Source organism: Malus sylvestris, chromosome 16 (genome assembly GCF_916048215.2).
Source record: "Malus sylvestris chromosome 16, drMalSylv7.2, whole genome shotgun sequence".
NCBI lineage: Eukaryota > Viridiplantae > Streptophyta > Magnoliopsida > Rosales > Rosaceae > Malus > Malus sylvestris.
The window spans coordinates 13,036,315-13,057,524 of NC_062275.1; the positions used below are offsets into that span (position 1 = coordinate 13,036,315).

A 21,210-nucleotide genomic window follows, 5' to 3' on the forward strand; every position below is an offset into this window, starting at 1 on the left:
CGACTTGGTAGGGCCAAGGCATGACGATCGTGGCAACCAATTACTTCACCAAATGGGTAGAAGTAGAGTTCATGACAACCACGACTCAGACGGACATAGAGCACTTTATATAGAGAAACATCATTTGCCAATTTGGCATCCCTCAATCCATCGTCACTGACAACGACCCACAATTCGTGGGCAAAGATTTGGTGAAGTTCTTCCAAAAATATGGCATTAAGCAGCACATGTCCACACCAAGATATCCTCAAAACAATGGGCGGACTGAAGCCCTCACCAACAAAAAGTGAAAATGGCCAGATGAACTCCCTGGATATCTATGGGTATATCGTACCACCAAAAGAAGAGCAACCGATAAAACTCTTTTCTCTTTGGCATTTAACTTAAAAGCAATCATTCATCCTAATGTCATCGAGTCAAGTATTAGCATTTTACTGCCAAGCATTGAGCAAAACAGTAAGAAGATGGCCACAAGCTTATATCTGGCAAAGGAGAAGCACAAATAGACCATCACCCACATCGCAGCCTACCAGCAGCAGCTCCTCTCCAACTACAACAAAAAGGTCAAGATTCGGTAGTTCCAGCCCGAAGATCTAGTCCTAAAAAAAGCCTTCATCACTGCCCACAGAGAATGCTCAAAAAAGATGGATCTCATCTAAGAAGGTCCGTACAAGATCAGTAAAGTAGGCAGTAAAAGTAGCTACACCTCTGCCACCATGAACGATAAAGAGATCGAAAAGCAGTGGAATGCTTACAATCTGAGGAAGTACTATGCGTGACCTCCCACTGCATTAAAGCTCGAAGACTCAAGCAGCTTGATGGGTACCACCTCGCAAGCCGAGGACTATCCAGTTGTTATGCAGTTCCTACCTAACAACTAAGTTCTCGTTCGTTTCACTCGTTTTTCAATGAGGAACTCAGAAGTAATCTATAACTTGGCTCGGCTGCATGCTTTCAACAACTAATCATTCATGCATTTCAAAAGAACACTAAGCCCTCTTTAGGGACTCATCACAAGAATTGCGCCCCTTGAGAGATGAACCATGCTCTTTAGTGCGAGATGATAAACTAATTGCTTTCCAGTGCAAGAGGGTAAACCAATTCCCCGACACCCACATGGGTCTGCTCTCCAATGCAGGAGGATAAACTTACACTCTGAATATCCAGACGTGGATGAGTTGGGTTGCCCTAGTATAACTAAATGCACGATGGCTTGCGCCGGGATTCCTAGAAGTAGCCACGATGATCTTTTCAAGGCTTAGCTAACTGAAAGATTTTGGGTCTATTAGCCTAATTCACGGGTAAACGGGCCATAGAGACGAATGGGGCACATTACGCAGTACACCCTAAGGACGACTGCCCTGGAACCCTAAAGCTGCGACCCAGTGCACTAAGAAAGCCTACGGTTTCCAGAAAACTGTCTACAACTTGCTCTTCGACTAGTAAAGTTGCACTAGACTTATACAATCGCACATTCTTGTGAAAGGTTAAACAAGCTAGCGTGCATATATGAAGCTTTATCCACTGCAGACATGCTACGTAGTCGATAAGCTTCACTTATGCCAGGCGCGGAACGACCTACACCAAGTCCTAAAGTGTTGTGATACTTGCTACACAACCTACAGAATTGGAGAAAGCCAAGGTTAATAGCCTAGTGGTCACGTAGACTTATCTACTTTTGTAAGTAAGGCGTCCTATTGCCGACCCTATGGCTAACAACTTTGCAACGTTCTACACCAACAATTATGGTTGCATAGGCTACGTGGCCTGTCTGCTTATAGAACGCCTGCCCTTGGTCTATAAAGTCTAAAGGTTAGGGCATGAACAAAAGAAGCGAAGTTGGAGAAAAGCGAAAGAAACAAGTTTATTATGTTTTCTTGCAAAATTGATAAACAACTAGCAAAGACCGAAGGAGTTCAAGCAAAGCAAAAAACAACAAGGGAGAAAATCTTAAAGACTACCTAGAAGACTACTCTTCAGCAATTTGGGCACTCTACGACTACTCAATCACCACACCTTCAGTAGCCGCGATATTCTCAGCAACGATACCATCTGACGCTTCACCCATAACTGCTCCAGCATGGGCATCAATCTCTCCAACTGCTTCACCAATAGAAGCCTCAAAGGTAAAGGCAAGTAAGTCTTTCGGAGAAATAGAGAAGTTCTCGAAGTCTTTTTCAACAAACTCAAAGTCAAACGGCCTGCCAAAGAGATAATCTACATAACCCAACTTGTAGAAATCGCCTTGACTTTGCACATGCAAAGCCTCGAGCCCAACATTCTCACTCTTCAGCTGCTCATTCTTCTCGAGTAGACTAACACGGACGCGATGCAGCTCATCTACTTTCTTTAAACTTTCATTGATCTTTAGCACACCTTGGAGTTCCAACACTTAAGGCTCGAGCCTATCAACAACCTTCTTGAAGTGGATCACTTCGTTATAAGCAGCGATCAACTCTTCATCCTTTGCATAAGCAGCAAAACAAAGCTCAGAAACGGCATGCTCAAGATCTTATATCTGAGAAGAATAAACTTCGGCTGCCACATCATTTGCCACCTCCTCAGCAGCCTTAGCATCCTCTTGGTCAAGGAGCATAGACTCAGCTGCTAGAATAGCCATCTTCTACATCATTGCAAGTAGGGCGGTCTTCCTATACTCGGTCGTATACTTCACAAAAGAACTTGGGCAAACAACCTTTCTAAAATCATCGACAAACTTGGCACAAATGCCCATGCCTTCAAACAGATCTAGTTTCAAAAGCACACAAATCTCAACATCATCCCTAGAAGTAAGCTTAGTGGTTTCCTCACAGCTACCCACGCAAGCAGTCTCCTCCTTCACAGCAAGCGAATTAATCTCAGCAACAGTGAAGCAGGCCTTGGCGCCACTTCAGTAGCAGAGTCCACCTTATCGCTCTTCATATTAGCAAGCCTCTTCAAATATGAACCAGACTTAGCTCCCAACGGACGTTTTGGCACTGGTTTTGGCACTCGGGGAACGACAGAGCCTCTACACTGAGCAATCCTATCAGTAATCAAACTAGTCATCTTTGGTATAGCAGATGTCACTAGCTCAAATATAGCAACCTCATTCACGGTACTCAGCAGTAAAGCTCAACCCATGATGGCTTTTCACTCATTTTTTCTCTCGGACCAGCAAATAGAATGCCTGCATGCCCAGCATTCCAGTAGCCCACGACCTTCTCATTTTTCTCAATCACTGGCCTAGCTCGCGTCAGGTCTAAGAGCCCAAAGGACATAAGCCATGCGACTTGCCATGCACTGAGCCCCAGCACCACAATCTGCGACCCTAGCGCCACAATCCATGGCCCCAGCCGCACAGCTGCCCTTGGCTTTAGCCAAACCAACCAGCCTAAGCAGTGGTCATTGCCACAAAACCTCCTCATCCTATACAGAGCCAACTCCGCTGACGTGCCACACCACCCCAACGGTTGCCTCATGGTAGCACCATCCAAGAAGAAGATAAGGAAAATTATTTTTTTCTTACCTCGGTGTGGCACGGAAAAGATGAAGAAAGCAACGGAAGATAGTCCTTTACACGGGCAAGTGTAGAAGATTGCTAGGGGAGGAGGAACAAATATCCTCTAGCTTTCTCTCTTTTGTAGGGTATAATAGATTGCTCTCTAAAGTTGATTTAATCATCTACTTAAGGTAGACTTAAATAGACTTTAGAAGGGATTTATTTCCCTTTCCTAGAAAGATCTAATTTCCAATTAAAGAGGGAATCTACATCAAAATAGGAAATAATCTTATGTTTCCTAAAGCAAGAAAATCTCTACACCTGCTGCCTTTTCCTGTGAGCAGCCTAACAGGTGTGGGGCCATTTGTGGAGCCAAAAATATTCAAGAAGAATATAGAGGTGACACGTGGATTCTAGGGCTAAAAGGACAAAACTATCCTCGAGGAACACATGAACTCTTACACACGAGCAGTGGACAACCATCCCTCAATCAAGTCAAAAGTGCCCAAAATAAGTATTTATTTAAAACCTATGTCATCCATCCTCATCAATTATTCTTCACAAGGTAACTCCCAAATCTTTCATTTCAAATTATATTAATTAGCTAATTAATTGATTTATTATTCAATTAATTTACTAATTAGCTACAAATCAAGAACCTAACCCAAAAAGTCATCCAAGTTGCCGGTCCCTCTCCTCCCATGGGGGCCACCCACACCCCTATATAAACACCTTCATTCTCTCCAAAACCCAAGTTCTACACTCTTGCAAAATTCTCTAAATTCTCCAAACACTTTTCCCTCAAAATTCTAACTTTGGCATCGAAGGTTCTTCAGCCAAAGCCCCCCCCCCAATTCATCGTGGGCACGTGAGGCTCTTAGTCTTGACCTAAGGTGTTATTTGTTTTGTGGGTGCAATTTTGTCGAAGAACAAGGAGGAACGTAAGGTGTTATTTGTTTGTAGATGCAATTTTGTCTAAGAACAAGGAGGAAGAAATGTGCATCCACAAATTGAATCTATTGAATTGTAGACGTCCCTCTGTTCCTGAATATGAAGCTTCTTTGAAAAGGGTTTTTACTTTGACGGTTAATGATTTCTTGACATTGAAGTTTATTCACTTTTAAGTAGGTATATACGAAACTCACACACACACACACATACAAGAAACTCAAACACACACACACACGTGTGTGTGTGTGTGTATACACACGAAACTCAAACAAACACACACACACACACACACACATATAATATATACGAAACTCAAACACACGCACACACGCGCACACACGCACACGCACGCACATATATATATATTAGAAGACAAATAGTGACGAACTACAAAATTTAATTACATGTTTCTTTACGAAGGCATAGTTATAAAGTTTCTAGTAATGTTGGGATGGTAAAAGAGTCCGGTCGTCAAGTTTGTAATTCCAAATTGTATCAGTAGGGCAGATGCATGTCTGCTAGAACCCAATATGTTATGATGTTGTTTAAATAAATAAATAAAAACTTTCGAGTTTCAAATTAATGAAGTTAATATTTCAATGCTAGTCATAGGTGGTAATGAGGACCAATTGATTAATCAACCCAATTAGCAAGGTCTAATAGACTTGTGGTAGGAATATTATTAATTCTTACCATCTCCGTCAAGAAACAAAATACCCTCCATTAATATTCACCCTTGATAGTTTGATGCCAAGAAAATTGCGTCGACATACATATATTGCTTTCTGAGTCTCAGTGATCTTTTCAACAAATATAGCCAGATGCGTAGACGTCACGTTCATGTGCTAGATATTCTGAGCTATGGCGATGTATGTATCCATCATCTTATCAGGTAGTGAACTAAAGAATTCACCAAAAGGAATGCTACAAAAACAAAACCCAAGATTTGGTAGTACTTCATTTTCTTACTTCTAGGTTACTTTATTTTGAACCCCGATATTATTTCTAGCTAGTAAGATAATTTTGTATTGACTGATGCCTAAGTCAGTAAATCTAATAAGAGTGAGTGTTTAGGTTTTGTATGCGTAGCAAAAGCTTACCAATATTTGATGGAGATGAGATATTTATAGAGAGGTGGCCGGCCATAGGGTTATAGTTTTACCCTACACATGGTGCCTTTCCATTGACAAAGGTGTGTCATCCATTGGATGAATAGGGAAAGAATTATCCAAAATATATTATTTAATAAACAATATCTTGGAATTATCCTTGTAATATCCCTAATTGGATATGATTGTGATTCCTTGGTTCATGAAGTTATTCTTCGATGAGGAATGTATTAAAGATATGATTCGGTAATTAATCATAGGAAAAATTAGTATCTGGTCCCTAGTTTTTACTGTTCATTGACTAACACCTTATTAGTTCTAAAATTTTGATTCAAGTCCCTAGCATTAATGTGATAATGAATTTATTACATGTTTATTATATAATTTTTTTAATATAAAAATTAGTAATTAATTTAGAGTTTAATACTCACACCTCTATTAAACTTCTAATTAATTTTCAATTCAAACATTTCCAAAATAATAAAAAATTAAATTAAATTAAGTTTGTACCTATTAGTTTTTTTTTATATATAAAAAGATTCTCAATTTTTTAATCTTAAATGTACCCATTCATATAATTTTTCAATTTTTTTAATCTTAAATGTACCCATTCTCAAATATATCAATTTGTTATATGTAAAATGTACCCTTTTTTAATATAAAATCCATTCAAATTTTTTAATCCATGTTTAAACTTATATGGGTACATTCTTTTTCGTTGATTTGAGAATGTATCCATGTTTTGGTACAATAACTTTTTTTGTTAATTTTGGTTAATGTACCCATACATATATGTATATATACACACACACAATATAATAGAGAGAATAATTTATATTTTATTATTTTTAATCCCATAATTATGGGTTTTATTTAAAATCTCATTAATATAAACAATTACAAATTTCAATTTTTAATTTTTAATTAAAAAAATATAGTAACTTACATTATTACATTAATATCAGGGACCTCAATCAAAAACTAAAAACTAACAAGGTTTCAATCAAAGAATATTGATAGCTAGGGACCGCATCCAAAGTGTCCCTTAATCATATCTTTAATCCCTTTGACTTTTTCATATTTAATGAGAGCATTCTTGTCCTTCTTGAGAAAAATCCACATGTCGTCTCCATAATTTTTGAGATTATTTTTTGCTTCACAACTACATTTTAAAATTTTGTTGCATAACAATTTTTTTTAGTTTTAAATTTTTAACTTTTTACATTTTGTACTTGAGGTATTAGGAAAGTATATAAAAAATAAATAAATAAAAGTGAGGTATAAGGAAAGTATGAAAAATTCTCTAAGCATTATATGTATATTCTCATCTCTACCTACCATGAGGCCTTTTGGGAGCTCATTGGCTTCGGGTTCCATCGGAACTTTGAAGAAGTTAAGCGAGTTCGTGCGAGAGCAATCCCATGATGGGTGACCTACTGGGAAGTTTTCGTGTGAGTTCCCAGAAACAAAACCTTGAGGGCATGGTTACGGCCCAAAGCGGACAATATCGTACTACGGTGGAGTCGAGCCCGGAATGTGGTGGGGCCTGAGCCGGGATGTGACAATTTGGTATCAAAGCCAATCCCTGGTCGGCAGTGTGCCGACGAGGACGTCTGGCCCCTAAGGGGGGTGGATTGTAACATTCCACATCGCCCAAGCGAGTGGATCATCTAAGCCTTATATGTATATTTTCATCTCTACCTAGCACGAGGTTTTTTGGGAGCTCATTGGCTTCGGGTTCCATCTTAACTCCGAAGTTAAGCGAGTTCGCGCGAGAGCAATCCCATGATGGGTGACCCACTGGGAAGTTCTCGTGTGAGTTCCCAAAAACAAAATCGTGAGGGCGTGGTCAAGGCCCAAAACGGACAATATCGTGCTACAGTGAAGTCGAGCCCGGGATGTGATGAGAGTCCGGGCCGAGATGTGAGACAGGTGGACAAAAGTTGTAGAAGAAATATATAGAAAAAAATACATCTTTTTTATTTTCATTCATTCTTCTTTATAAATTCTCTTCTCCAAAGCCCACCACCCGTCTTCATCTAACCTTCCACTTACATATTTTCCCATAAGCATTGGCATAACATAAAAAGTGAAAACTAAAAGATAATAAAAAATGAATTTGACAAAAAAATGAAAATAAAAAAAAAGGAAGAGAGTCTTTATCTAAACTACCTATTAATAGTACCCTTTTTGTAAAACAAAATTTCTTGAAATTATCATTTTAAAGCCCTCATCAAAACTAAACAAAAGCAAAAACATAGGTTGTAACAACTCATCCCTCATTTTACGATTTTATTAATTTTAAAAAGTGAATTGACGAAAATACCCCTAATGGCGAGATTGTTGACTTTTATGACGCGTATAACTACTATTTTGTTGTATTCTCGAAGTTCTTGACTGTACGAATGCGTGGGCACAAGCGGAATCGAAATCAAAGTTACGATGGAGATTTTACAGAACTACGAAGCAAAGATCAATTTAGGAAATTCACTATACTAGATATTTTCTTATTATTTTTTTTTTTTCAGATTTCTGTTTTGTGAGACCCATACTCAAAACTCTTCTTTAATCTCTCACCATGTGTCAGTTTTTCCCCCCACACTTTGGGGACTCTTTCAAACTCTCCCCATTTCTCTCACTCGATCTCCCTTATCTCTCACCTCACTTCTTCTTCCTCAGACTCGTTCTCTTTCTACTCTCTTATCCTTCGTCTTCTCTACAACCACCGAAGCCAAGAAGGCCACCACACCTCTCGCCACTCCGGTGAACCCAACGCACCACCACCTTTACTGACCCATCTCCACCTGTCGAAGTCGGATCCATATACCCCAAAAACACATGACGGTCTCTCTCTCTCTCTGCACAGTGGTACCCCCACTATTTTAAATTTTGCTCCTACGAGTTCTCACCATCTCCAACGAGGTAAGTTTGAAAACCACTTCAAATCTTCATAGATCATGTTTAGGAGTACGATTAGGATATTCTTGAGATGTTTAGTGTTGTTTTGACGCAGAGATAACTCGGGATAAACTTTTCCAGTTTTCTAGCGAGGAACCCGACCTTTGCAGGGTTTTTCCAGCCAACTTCGACCACGGCTCAGCCCCACTTAGGTAGATTCTTGTTCCTTATGCTCTAAACTTCATTTTGGCTTTTTGAGTCGTAGAAGAAGATTGAGTTTTGAACCCATTATATGCCTTTGAAGTTTTTTGGCCTCTCTCCACAAATTTCGGCCTTCTTTTTCGTTGGGTCTGGTGACCTGCAAGCCTAATCTGGTCAACCCAACCCGATACAAAAAAAAATAAAAAAAGAATCCAACTCAGATCCGACCTGAACCAAAACTTGGGGATCCAACTCGATTGGTTCCGTTTTGGATTTGGAATATTCCATGTGCTAACTTTTTTGAAATTTTCTCGAAAACCCTCCTAAGCTAATTCTGACGCCCCAAGTCCATTTTTGACATCCATTTAGTGAAATTCTGAAGTTTTGACGTAACTAACCGGCCCGATGTCTCGGTTAACTTTTTTTAGGGTTAATCGTTGATTTTTTTTTGTTGACTTTTTACAAAATTTACCTAAGACCCCTCTTAGGGTATTTCGACGCCCTGAATCCAAATTTGTGCTCCGTTTTCCCAAATTTAATCGTTCTAGTTAAGTTTTACTAATGGGTCCCAATTTTATACTTAGGTGCAATTACTATCGAATACCTTGGCTTTCCTAGCTCGAATGGACGTGACATTGCAAGTAACTGTGAGTGGGTCTTTGCTTTTACATATTATATATTTATTTAGTTTACATTTATATATTTAATAAAGAATTTTCTACGTTACGCTTAGATTAGACTAACGCTTTTAGAAATTAGCGTATTGACAAAATGTACGAAAGTATGCTAAATCCTACGAGATGCACAGGTAGGCAAACTATTATCAGATTTTATTTACGACTATAATTAATATTTTTATGGATTATTATTTTGTCGATGTGAATTATTGATTTATCGTTGTAAGATCATATTTACTTTATCTGCTCTTCGTGTGCTACACTGGTGTCAGTACTTGTCTGGGCTAGGGCCAAGCTTTGCGTGTATGTTCACATCGCACTATACACTCATTTTGGATCCATTGTAGGTGCCAGTCCTGTCCTAGATTGCTATAGGCAATTAGGACTCGTATGTGATGCGCATTGAGCCAGTCTTTGCGTGATTGTAGTACTAGAGCATAAATCATTATATCACCCAATCATGTTCATGTCAAAATATCTCTGAATGAACTCGTGTGTCAGTATATGTCGATGATCACCTAATATTACATGTTCGTTTATGCGAGATATTATGATTACCGGTTGTCATATGTTTTATAGGTGAAATATTGTGATTTTTCATATTTATGATATATTGCCGTATGTGGTAAGTGTTTACATACTATATGTAGTATACATATATTTTTGGAAACTATACTTGTTTTACGGTGATGGGTTATACGTTTTTGAAAAGGTTTTTACAAAACTTTATTTTTAGGCCTACTCACCCTTGTTTTTCGCCCATCCAGGTTTTAGTGGCAGAGCATCTGCGTTGACGAGGATTCTTGGAAAATGTTGGATTAGAAGAGTACTTTCGATGGTATAATTCTCATTCTATGTTTTACTGTACTTTACTTATGCTCTGACATCATGCGTGAATTGGGTTCAATCCCACTCACATGCGCATTCTTACATTTAATCACTTTTAGTTAGTCACATTTTTCACATCACTACACTTTATGGCTTCGTCACATCGAGTGTCAGCCATCACAGCTCGATTCGGAGCCCAGGTAGACATCCCGAGTCGAGGTGTGTCATAGGTAATTTAGTAATTACATGCAACATAAATTTCAATTTTTTTCACCTACCTCATGTAAACATAGCATACCCTATTTAAAAATTAAAAATTAAATAAATGAAAGTACAAAATATGCCCATGTTAGTAGAAACTGCCCCATCATTGTCCTATTTTTCATAATTAATTTTTTTTCGAAATTTTAAAAATTAATCATACTCCTCAAAAGAAAACAAATAATTAAATTAAATTAAATTGTTCATACACAGTGTGCGTGGGCATCTGCTAAAATTTGTACAAAGAGTTCTAAATAAACAATGTGTTATTGAAAGAAAGAAAAATCTTTTCGATGCAGCCAAATTATCCCAGTAGGAAAATCTCTAACCTCCCAAAAATTGTTACTAGTTAGAGTTCAATTAGTTTGGGCTTTTACTCCTCTAAGTCCAATAAGTAAAACACATTTCGTGAAGAAGATGGGCCTAAGGTGGACCTTATTTTCACACCTAACGTTTGCCACGTTAAGGATGGTGACATTTTTTTTTAAAACAAAATATATTATCTACATTAAAGATGAAGGGATAGGTTAAGCCTCACAATGTGCTAGCAATAATGTGGTTCAATTCGCCTTTAGTGAGAATTGAACCTAAGACCTCCCACTTACAATGAAGAGAAAAATAAAGAAACTAACCTTATGTCGTCAAGCTCTGTCCTTAGTTTTGGTGTCTCCCTCTTAGGTCCCCTTTGGTAGCTTGTTTCACCAAAAACTGTTTCGCTTTAAAGTTAAGCAATAAAAAATATTTAGTAAAAAAAAAATCTTGCTTATTTTAAAAGTAATAGCTTTCAGACAACATCTTTTAAAAGCAATATGTAAGTTGTTTTTCAAAGTTGCTTTAATAAAAAGTAGAGTTAAGCATTTAATTAATACTTTTAATTCCTATAATACCCTCATTAGTTTTTTAAAATGACATTATTTAACCTTCTACATATATTTTCTCTCATGAAGAATAATGTGACCCCACTATTTATCACTACAACTACTAACCTTACATCACATCGCCATTACCACCACCATCTTTGCTACTACTACCACCACACCACCACCACCACAACTGCCATTACCACCATAACCGTTGTTGTCACCGTTGCCAACCACTGCCACTGCCACAACCACAACCACAATCACAATCACCACCACAACCACCACTGTTTTTGCCATGCCTCTACGCATCATTGTAACCTCTACACCCTAAACACCACACGCTACTATTGACACCACCACACACCCTTTAATTGTTTTTGTCATCACCACGGTTGACCCCACCCCACCGTCTTTGCTACGGCAATTGCCATCACCACCACTATCGTCGCCACCACCTACGACTGCAACCACCCGCCTTACATCATTGCTACCATCACCAGTGGCACTACCAACAATGTTGCAATCACAATCACAATCACTACCACTGCTACATTTGCACCTTAACCACCACACCCTATTATTAACACCACCACCACCACACCCCCACCATTGTCGTTGCCATCATCGCAACTACCCCCACCATCGTTGTCGTTGCCACCATCCATATTATGTCCATTTCTGTCATTATATACAATTGTATGACTTTTATATCATAACTTACCGGACGCTTTTACATTGTTTTTCATACTCATATCACTTTTAAAAATACAGTTTATCAGACACTTAACTGCTTTATTTTACATCAGATTATTCTTAAAGCACAATAGAAGCAGTTTTTTAGAAAAGTGCATATCCCAAATTGGCCTTTAGTCTTTACCCTTTCTTTCTCTCCTTATTTCTTCTTATTTCTTCTATCTTCTAGTCATCTTTATATCCTGGTTGTGGTCACTCCTTTTCTCTAGCAAGAAGAGTCCTCTTAGTTGTGGTTGTGGTTGTTCTTTCGTTTTGTCAAGTAAAGCCTTTATAACATCTATGGCTTACAACTCAGCCTCAGATCTTTGAGTAGTGGTTGTTGTTCAAAGCTAAGGTTGCATCTTTTTTTTCCTTGTGGTTTGTGTGCATGGCAAAGAACTATAAGGAGAAAACTCAATGTTTGCTGGAGGTGTCTCATAGCTAAGGCCAACCTTGATAATTTAGGTACCCTAGGCGAGCCTTTGAAGTGGAGTCTTAGAGTTCTTTGACCCCTGATCCTTTGTACATTGATATGTATAAAAAAAAATTCTTTAAATATATGAAAAAGTCTATTTCTACTTCGGATATCATGAATTAATATCAAAACAAACAAAAATTCAAACATTACTTGAATATCACACGTCTCGTGTTTTTAGACGCCAATGTACTAATTAAGTTTACATAATAATTTTTCAAAAAATTATTTTTCAATTGATAAAATAACTAACCTATTCAATCTTTCTAGTGACATAGTTGTTTGAAGATAAGATTTGCTCAACTTTAATTTTGAAAAACTTATTTATGCAGAGGCAACTATAACTAGAATGGTTAACAAATTTCTATAAGCAAAGAGTAAAAGTCTATAAACTTTTTATTTAAACAGATATTTGAGGCCCCTCCACAGTGGGTGCCTTAGACCTAGTTTGGGAGTGAGGTGCTTAAAAAAAAAGCACCCATGAAAAAAAGCTGTAAGGGTTTTAGGTGTTTGGTAAACTGAAAAAAAAAGGCTTATTTTGGAAGCTGCTGTGAAAATAAGCTGAAATCAAAGGAAAAAGCTGAAGCTGCTATTTGTAGCTTTGGAAAACTGGCTTTTTTTCAAAGCACACGGAGCTACAGTGCTCCTTTAATAAAAAGACCAACTATCAGACTGTTTTTTTTTTCAAAAGCACTTTTACAAAAAAGTTTACCAAACACTCTGCTGCTTTATTTCACAACCGCTTATTCTCACAGCACAGCCGCTTATTCTCACAACAGCTTTTTTTCAAAGCACAGCAATACCAAACCAGCCCTTAGACGGCCCGCCTGCTCCTGCTACCTTCAGGGCTAACCCTGCTCATCGCAATGTTTCTTAACAATGATTGCAAGATCATCAAATGGTGTTTAGGTCTTTTTCTCATTTTGCCTTTATGATAGCTTACAACTTGCAAGATTAGTCCATGTGAGTATTTAGCTAGATGTTGGCACTTTTGTGACTGAGGATCAGTTGTATTATATTTCGGATGAGATTGTAATTGTAAAGTTATAGTGTTTATTTTGACTCATTTGACATTTCATGGTTACATTTGACATGCATGCCTTATGTACGTTCTTGATCATTCTTAATAAAGGAGTGTGATATTCACACACCTCATTTTACTTCTCACACACCCTTCTGATTTTTGACCGTCGGATCAGATGAATTGAAGAAGATCAATGGACAAAAATTAACAAGAGGTGTGTGAGAAGTAATTTGGGATGTGTGGATAGCACACCCCTTAATAAAAAGTTCATTGAAATCTCAAAAAAACATAAAATAAAATAAAAAGGCATTTGGTTAACCAAATAAACTCATGACATTTTTACAATGAAAATAAAAATTATTTTGATTGTTGAGTCTTTCGCATTTACTAGAGTATTCATTTACGCTCATCGAGGGTGTTAGTTCACCAAGTTCTTTTTTTAAACTCTCCTCTTTCTAAGGGCTGGTTTGGTATTGATGTGCTTTGAAAAAAAGTTGTTGTGAGAATAAGTGGCTGTGCTGTGAGAATAAGCGATTGTGAAATAAATCAGCAGAGTGTTTGGTAAACTTTTTTGTAAAAGTGCTTTTGGAAAAAAAAGCAGTCTAATAGTGGGTCTTTTCATTAAAGAAGCATTGTAGCTCAGTGTGCTTTGAAAAAAAAGCCAGTTTTCCAAAGCTGCAAATAGCAGCTTCAGCTTTTTCCTTTGATTTCAGCTTATTCTCACAGCAGCTTCCAAAATAAGCCCTTTTTTTTTAGTTTACCAAACACCTAAAACCCTCACAGCTTTTTTTCATGGGTGTTTTTTTTTTAAGCACCTCACTCCCAAACTAGGTCTAAGGGCTGGTTTGGTATTGCTGTGCTTTGAAAAAAAGCTGCTGTGAGAATAAGCGGCTGTGCTGTGAGAATAAGTAGCTGTGAAATAAATCAGCAGAGTGTTTGGTAAACTTTTTTGTAAAAGTGCTTTTGGAAAAAAAAGCAGTCTGATAGTGGGTCTTTTCATTAAAGGAGCACTGTAGCTCTGTGTGCTTTGAAAAAAAACCAATTTTCCAAAGCTGCAAATAGCAGCTTCAGCTTTTTCCTTTAATTTCAGCTTATTCTCACAGCAGCTTCCAAAATAAGCCATTTTTTTCAGTTTACCAAACATCTAAAACCCTCACAGCTTTTTTTTATGAGTGCTTTTTTTTTAAGCACCTCACTCCCAAACCATCCCTAAGTTTATTGATTCCTTCTCTCATTTCTACTAAATAAACATGTCATCATTGTTTATTTCTTTTTGGTTTTTCAATGAATCTTTTCTTACTAAGCTATACCTTTCAAGTCTCAACCGAATAAATGTTGTTTTTTTTATTTTATCCCTTTTTCTGTTAAGGGCAGGCAAACTGATGAAGACGGTGACTAGGTGCAGAGTTTGCACAAACACTGGGACGGGGGCTCCTTTTAGGGTTTTGCTTTGTATTTATGGGGACCATCATAATGGTTCTTTGAAAACCCACCATTAGGGTCGTTTTATGTCAAACTGGACGTGATGTGATGCACATCTAGATTCTAATTCTAAACATAAAGGATGAACTTCATGCTTCACAGTGGAGGTAGCTAGGAATGTAATCAAATGCTGTCCTTCCTGAAGGTGTAGGAATAATTAACAAGTTAAACCCGTTTACCGAAACAGATAAAAGGAAGATGCAAACCCTAGCATGACTGCAGTATATATAAATGGAAACTTTTGAACCCATATTAATTTTATAGAATTTTTTTATGGGACACTTTGAATACGGTCTCTAACTATCAATATTCTTTGACTGAAATCTTGTTGGTTTTCAATTTTTTATCGTAGTCCCTAAAATTAATGTGATAATGTATTTCTATATAGGTTACTATATTTTTTTAAATTAAAAATTGAAATTTATAGTTGTTTGTATTAATGAGATTTTAAATTTAAAAAACCCATAATTTGTGGGTTAAAATTATTAAAATATAAATTATACTCTCCAATATATTGTGTGTGTGTTTTTATGTATGTATATAAACATGGGTACGTTCATTAAAATTAACAAAAAAAAGTATTGTATGGTTACATTCTTCAAAACCACACAAAAAATAATAGATATTAGACTTAATAATATTAGTAAATTTCTTTGATTAAACTTGATATGGATACATTCTCAAATCAAGAAAAAGAGTGTACCCATACAAATTTAAAAATGAATTAGAAAAAAAATTGAATAGATTTTATATAAAAAAAGGGTACATTTTACTACAACAAATTGATATATTTAAGAATGGGTACATTATAAGATTAAAAATTAAAAAATTACATGAATGGGTACATATAAGATTAAAAAATTGGATACCTTTTTATAAAAAATTAAGGGGTACAAACTTATTCTAATTTTTTTTTAATTTTGGAAATGTTTTGAATTGAAAATTATTTAGGAGTTTAATAAAGGTGTGAGTATTAAAATCCTAAATTAATTATTAATTTTTATTTTAAAAATTATGTAACTTACATGTAAATTCATTATTGCATTAATGCTAAGGACCTTAATCAAAATCTGAAAACTAATAAGGCTTCAATCAAAGAATATTAGTAACTAAGGACCGGATACTAATTTTTCCTTTTCTTGTATTATGACCATAATGACAATGTTCAAAATATCATTCTTCTTTTTTATTTGATTCAGAAAAATATTAATCCGATCAACTTTATTTGTGTTTGAATAAGGGATTCCGAAAATAACTCAAAATCCAATAAATAGTATTCCTTTTATAAAGAGAATGAAGATTTGAATTCAGGATTTATCCCACTAATAATAAAATAACTTCCTCTAGTCCAAGAATTTGGGTAAAAATTAAAATGCATGACCGAAAACAAGAAATTCTAAAATGCTTGACCGAAAACTTGCTCCCAAACAAATAAAACCAATAACTAGAAGTTTTGTCAACCTTAGGTTACGTTGGAATTGTAGTTTAACAGTACGATTAATGATGATTAGTTAACATAGTTGGTAGTTGATTAGTCTAGTAGTCCTAGAGGATTAACACAAGAACAAGTGAAGTAGATTCACCACCAGATCGTCGAGTGGAGATTGTAGTGAGTGGTGGAGTATTAGGTGGCATGAATGAGAGATGGCAAATATGCAGATCAATCAAAGCCACCTGCCCCACTGTGGCGCCGGATTTATTATATATGAAAATATTACGTACGGCCCTTTGTATTTTGTTTTGTTTTCTAACAATGGAGTACTCTCGACTATGGACTTTGGACTCTGGAGAGATGGAGCCGAGAGAGAGAGAGAGAGAAAGAGGGAGTCATCAATGGAGTACTCTCTGGACTCTGGACTCTGGACTTTGGACTCTGGAGAGATGGAGCCGAGAGAGAGAGAGAGAGAGAGAGAGAGAGAGAGAGAGAGAGAGAAAGAGGGAGTCATCAATGGAGTACTCTCTGGACTCTGGACTTTGGACTCTGAAGAGATGGAGCCGAGAGAGAGGGAGTCATGAGTGAGTAATGACCATACAGGGAAGCAAGCCCCTACAAATGTTCCACGTCATCATCCTAGCAGTACAACACCTGGAAAGCAGTCCTCTCTGTAGCTTTTAGCTGGACTAGCTAGTGCCACATGGCACCAACTCTCTCTCTCTATCTCTCTCTAGAACTCTCTCTCCCTAAAACTAGCTAGGTTTAAGCTGTGCATGCGTACGTACATGATATCACTGTCTCTCCACCCCTGTCTCCATCTTTGTATACAATTCCATCCATCTTTGTGTGTGTTTTTATGGATGGAAAAGACTCGAGGATCCAGCTCAAAGTCAGCTAGTAGAGCAATTGATCAGCACCGGAACGCTACATCAGGATTTTACGTATTTTATGACAAAATGGCACAAAACGATGAACTCATCATCGCATACAATAAAACACTACATAACGATGAAATCGTCGTGGCATATAGGTTTGTTCTTGAACTCCTTATATTTCATGACTTGCTAGGTTTCACTTACAAGGAAAAGAGTAATGTTAGACAGACTAAATTCGTAAATAAAATTTTGAAAATTAAAGAATATAGAAGTTGATAATTGGTTTATTACTTAAACGTTGATAAGCATGCTTATTTTTATTATGACACATTATTTAGTTTATAAATTTTATCTTTAAATTTAATTTCTCTGACATTACCCGAATTAAAAACTCGCACACCTGTTCGTTTATCTCTTCGAGGCTTTTTTACTGCTAAAGCTAAAAAAGCAACCTTCCCCTACCATTTTGGAACCGAACGTATAATCTATCTCTCTTGCTTCAAGACGATCCAGCTGGTTTAACTTTAACTAGTCCTTTTACTGCAATAAATACTTCATATTCATTAGCTTTAATTAATCATTTTACCCTCAATTCAAACCCAATTATTCTTTGAAGAATAACTTACATAGTTGGGGATCTTTGTGAGTGTTTCTGTTGGGATAAGTTTATTCCTTAGGTACTTTAGCATTTTAAACTGTTAACCACATTTACACCCTTAAGGTTGGATTGATTTTCTAAATAGATACAAAGTTTTAATTTGTTTCATATGTTGCACCATAGGGTATTGAATATTGTGTCTTTTATGCTTTCAGCCTAATTGATTGTATGATAATTCATTTAATTGTTCACATCAGACCTTATTATATAGACTAACTTGTAAGCCATATTATACTATATTGACAAAAAATCAAAAATCAAAAAAAAAACTCTTCAATTTAAGAGACAATGGGTATAAATTGATATTAATTCAAAACCTGAGAGTACCATGTGAGAAAATTGAACCTCATTACCCATTTTAAAAATTGCATCAAACGATAGACGGGAAATGTAGTTAGCTATCTTTTTACATATCCCTCCGTGGGCATACTTTATGCTTATATGAATGCCACATTGATGTTGAATAGATAAATATTCATTTTCATCTAGATTTATTTTTTATTCAAAAAAAAATTCTTATTTGTTGTCTATAGAGCAGTTTTTAATCCATTTGTTATATGACTTAATGCGAGCAAAAGATGGATTATTCGTAATTCAAGACTAGTAAAAGTGTCAATATTTAAAAGCCGGGGACCGAAATGATATTAACTCGAAGTGGAGAGATGCATATAGATAGTGTAATTAACCCTAACAAATATAATGAGCTCTAACTATTGTATCATGGATAAGTCTATTCGGATGGGTGTTAGGGCAAGCAAACACGCTGGTGATATTTTTTTTTTTTTACAAGAAACGATATGTAGTATTTCATTAATCAGCACAAACAAATACAAGGGTGTCATTGGGTACATAGCTCAAGTGACCAATAAATTGATCTAGAGTGAATTTGCGCAAACAAACAAATAAGAGCAAACCCCTAGTAGACTACCACAAGCACGAACACACAATTGCCAAACGCACAAGTGCCAGTAGTATAAATCTGTCACAATAAACGTTAGCTGCAACAGAGCAATACTGGCATCCACAATGGTCATCACTGAATAATGAGGCCACATAAAATCATCGCGGTAGAGCGAGACCACGTCAAGTCACTGTTGACAGACGAGACTACATAACGCATCACACAAAAGTGAAGACCAATCTAGCCAAAACAACAGGGCCACCATGGTGCACATAAGGCGAGTGAAAATAACTACACTACTCCGATAAGGGATCCGCTAGTCCCCAGCCATAGCCAGAGGCCGGCAGCAATGGAGGTAGCCGGCTAGGTTTTGTTGAAGGAGAGAGCATGCAGCTATAACATGATGGTGATTTAATGGTTTATCATATAGATGGGGTCTTGTTAATTAATCTTATTTTCTAAGAGCATGTCCAAGAGATAATGTAAAACAATTAGAACTCTATTTTTAAGAGTTAAATTTCAAAAAGACGAGAATATAAGGGAGACTAACTATTCGACCAAATTTTGCAAACCATATAATGTGATTGTTGATGATTGAATTATCACTTAAATGTTGATTAACGTGCTTATTTACTATTGATAACACATTATATGGTTGACAAATCTAGTCTAAAATTAGTTTACCTAGCATTACTCCTAAGAAAATAAATCTCCAACAAACTCTACAGAAGAGTCTCAATTATAGCAAAATAAGCTATCATTCTTTAAATTTACAAAGTATCAAATCATCAGCTAAATATTGAAAACTAATAAATCTCAAAGGTGACCTTTGCTTTGAGCAAGGAGAAAAGGAAGGGAGACTGTTGTTTTAGAAAATGAGTGGGTTGGGTTTAAATGTTAGTAATCAAACATTCAAAATTTATTAAAATAAAAAGTATTGTTAGAGATGAAAAATTCAACTGAGTAACTAAAATAATTTTTTTAACACTGTCCACTTGTTACTTAAACAAAAATTTAGAGTTTTTTCTTGAGCATCTCCAAGAGACTATAAAACAACATTGATTAAATATTTTAGCAAAAAACCAACAAAACCTTGCTTCAAGAGACCCCTTAACCTTACACAGTGAGCACGCACTCTATAAACTCATAGAGGAGAGAGAATATAACATGTGCTAAACTTTATATCAATACTAAAACTCTCCATCTATTCAATTATTTTCCCTTCTATCAAAGATCTTAAAAAGGTAATAAAATAAAGTTATATTAAAATAGTGTTGCATATTTTTGTTGGAAGTGATATATTTGAAAATTGTAGTAATAATCTCTTAGTTTTAACTTAATTTAAGCAATGGTCTCTCAAATAAAAATTCATAATCATGGGTTTCTTAACTCATAAAAATGTGTTGATATGGTCCTTTTCGTTAACTTCGTCAAAATTCTATCACAATGAGTCAGGTTGGAAGGATCATTGTTACAATTAGGTTAAAGTTGAGGACCATTGCTTCAATTAGTTAAACATAAGGGATCATTTCTTCAATCGGGTTAAAGTTGAGAGACCATACAATTTTTCTCATTTGGTTTTCTATATTTGTCCCTTGATTTAGTCTCACGTGTGTAGCACATGACTCATTTTGACGGAAGTTCTAGAGAAGTTAAGGAAAAAGTTGCACATTTTGATGAGTTAATAAATTAATGGTCATGAATTTTTTGTTGATGAATCATTACTTCAATTTGATTAAAGTTGAAGAATGACTGTTACAATTTCGTTAGCTTGATGGGCGTATATTTAAACAAAAATAATTAACATGCAATCAGTCATCCTAACTTCCTTGACGTATCATCGAATCGAACGTGTTTGTTTTGCATTTTTTTTCCCGATGACAAATTAAATTGTTTTCCAATCTTATATTATATCCGATAAGGTGACAGCATTTAGATAATTGTTTTAACATCTCAAGCGTGGACATAGATATCTTGCAATTGCGTACATCTGTAATGTAGTATGGGTGTGATTTCTTTTTCACCTATAACGGACTTGGTCGGAAAGATTAAGATAAGTTAAACCCATTATTGATAAGCATGAAAGTGAAAGCAATTAATTAAGAACGTGGAGCCTAAGTCACAAATGTGTTATATTTTTCTTCTACGCACTTTTTACCTAGCCGTTGTAAAAAATTGCTAACAAATAAATTAATATCTTGGTATAGCAATGCTGCTAGGATTAAGGGTTTCAAAGGATTGAGTGAGGGGGTTTGCGAAATGAGATTAATTTATAGCGGAAACATCACTGTGGCAGTATATCTCAAGTCATTTATGCAATCTTATGCATTTTGAGCCAACTCTACACTCTCATGTGGAA

General features: G+C 36.2%; 1 long non-coding RNA gene across 1 annotated transcript; it reads right to left on the bottom strand.

Annotated features, from left to right (window-relative positions):
* Positions 1-13,068: 13,068 nt before the first annotated feature.
* LOC126608672 (uncharacterized) lies at positions 13,069-14,337 on the bottom strand. Its single transcript, XR_007617942.1, has 2 exons — positions 14,269-14,337; positions 13,069-13,289 (listed from the first exon to the last, which is right to left on the bottom strand). It is a non-coding gene; the product is annotated as an uncharacterized LOC126608672 (long non-coding RNA).
* Between the last annotated feature and the right edge of the window lie 6,873 nt (positions 14,338-21,210).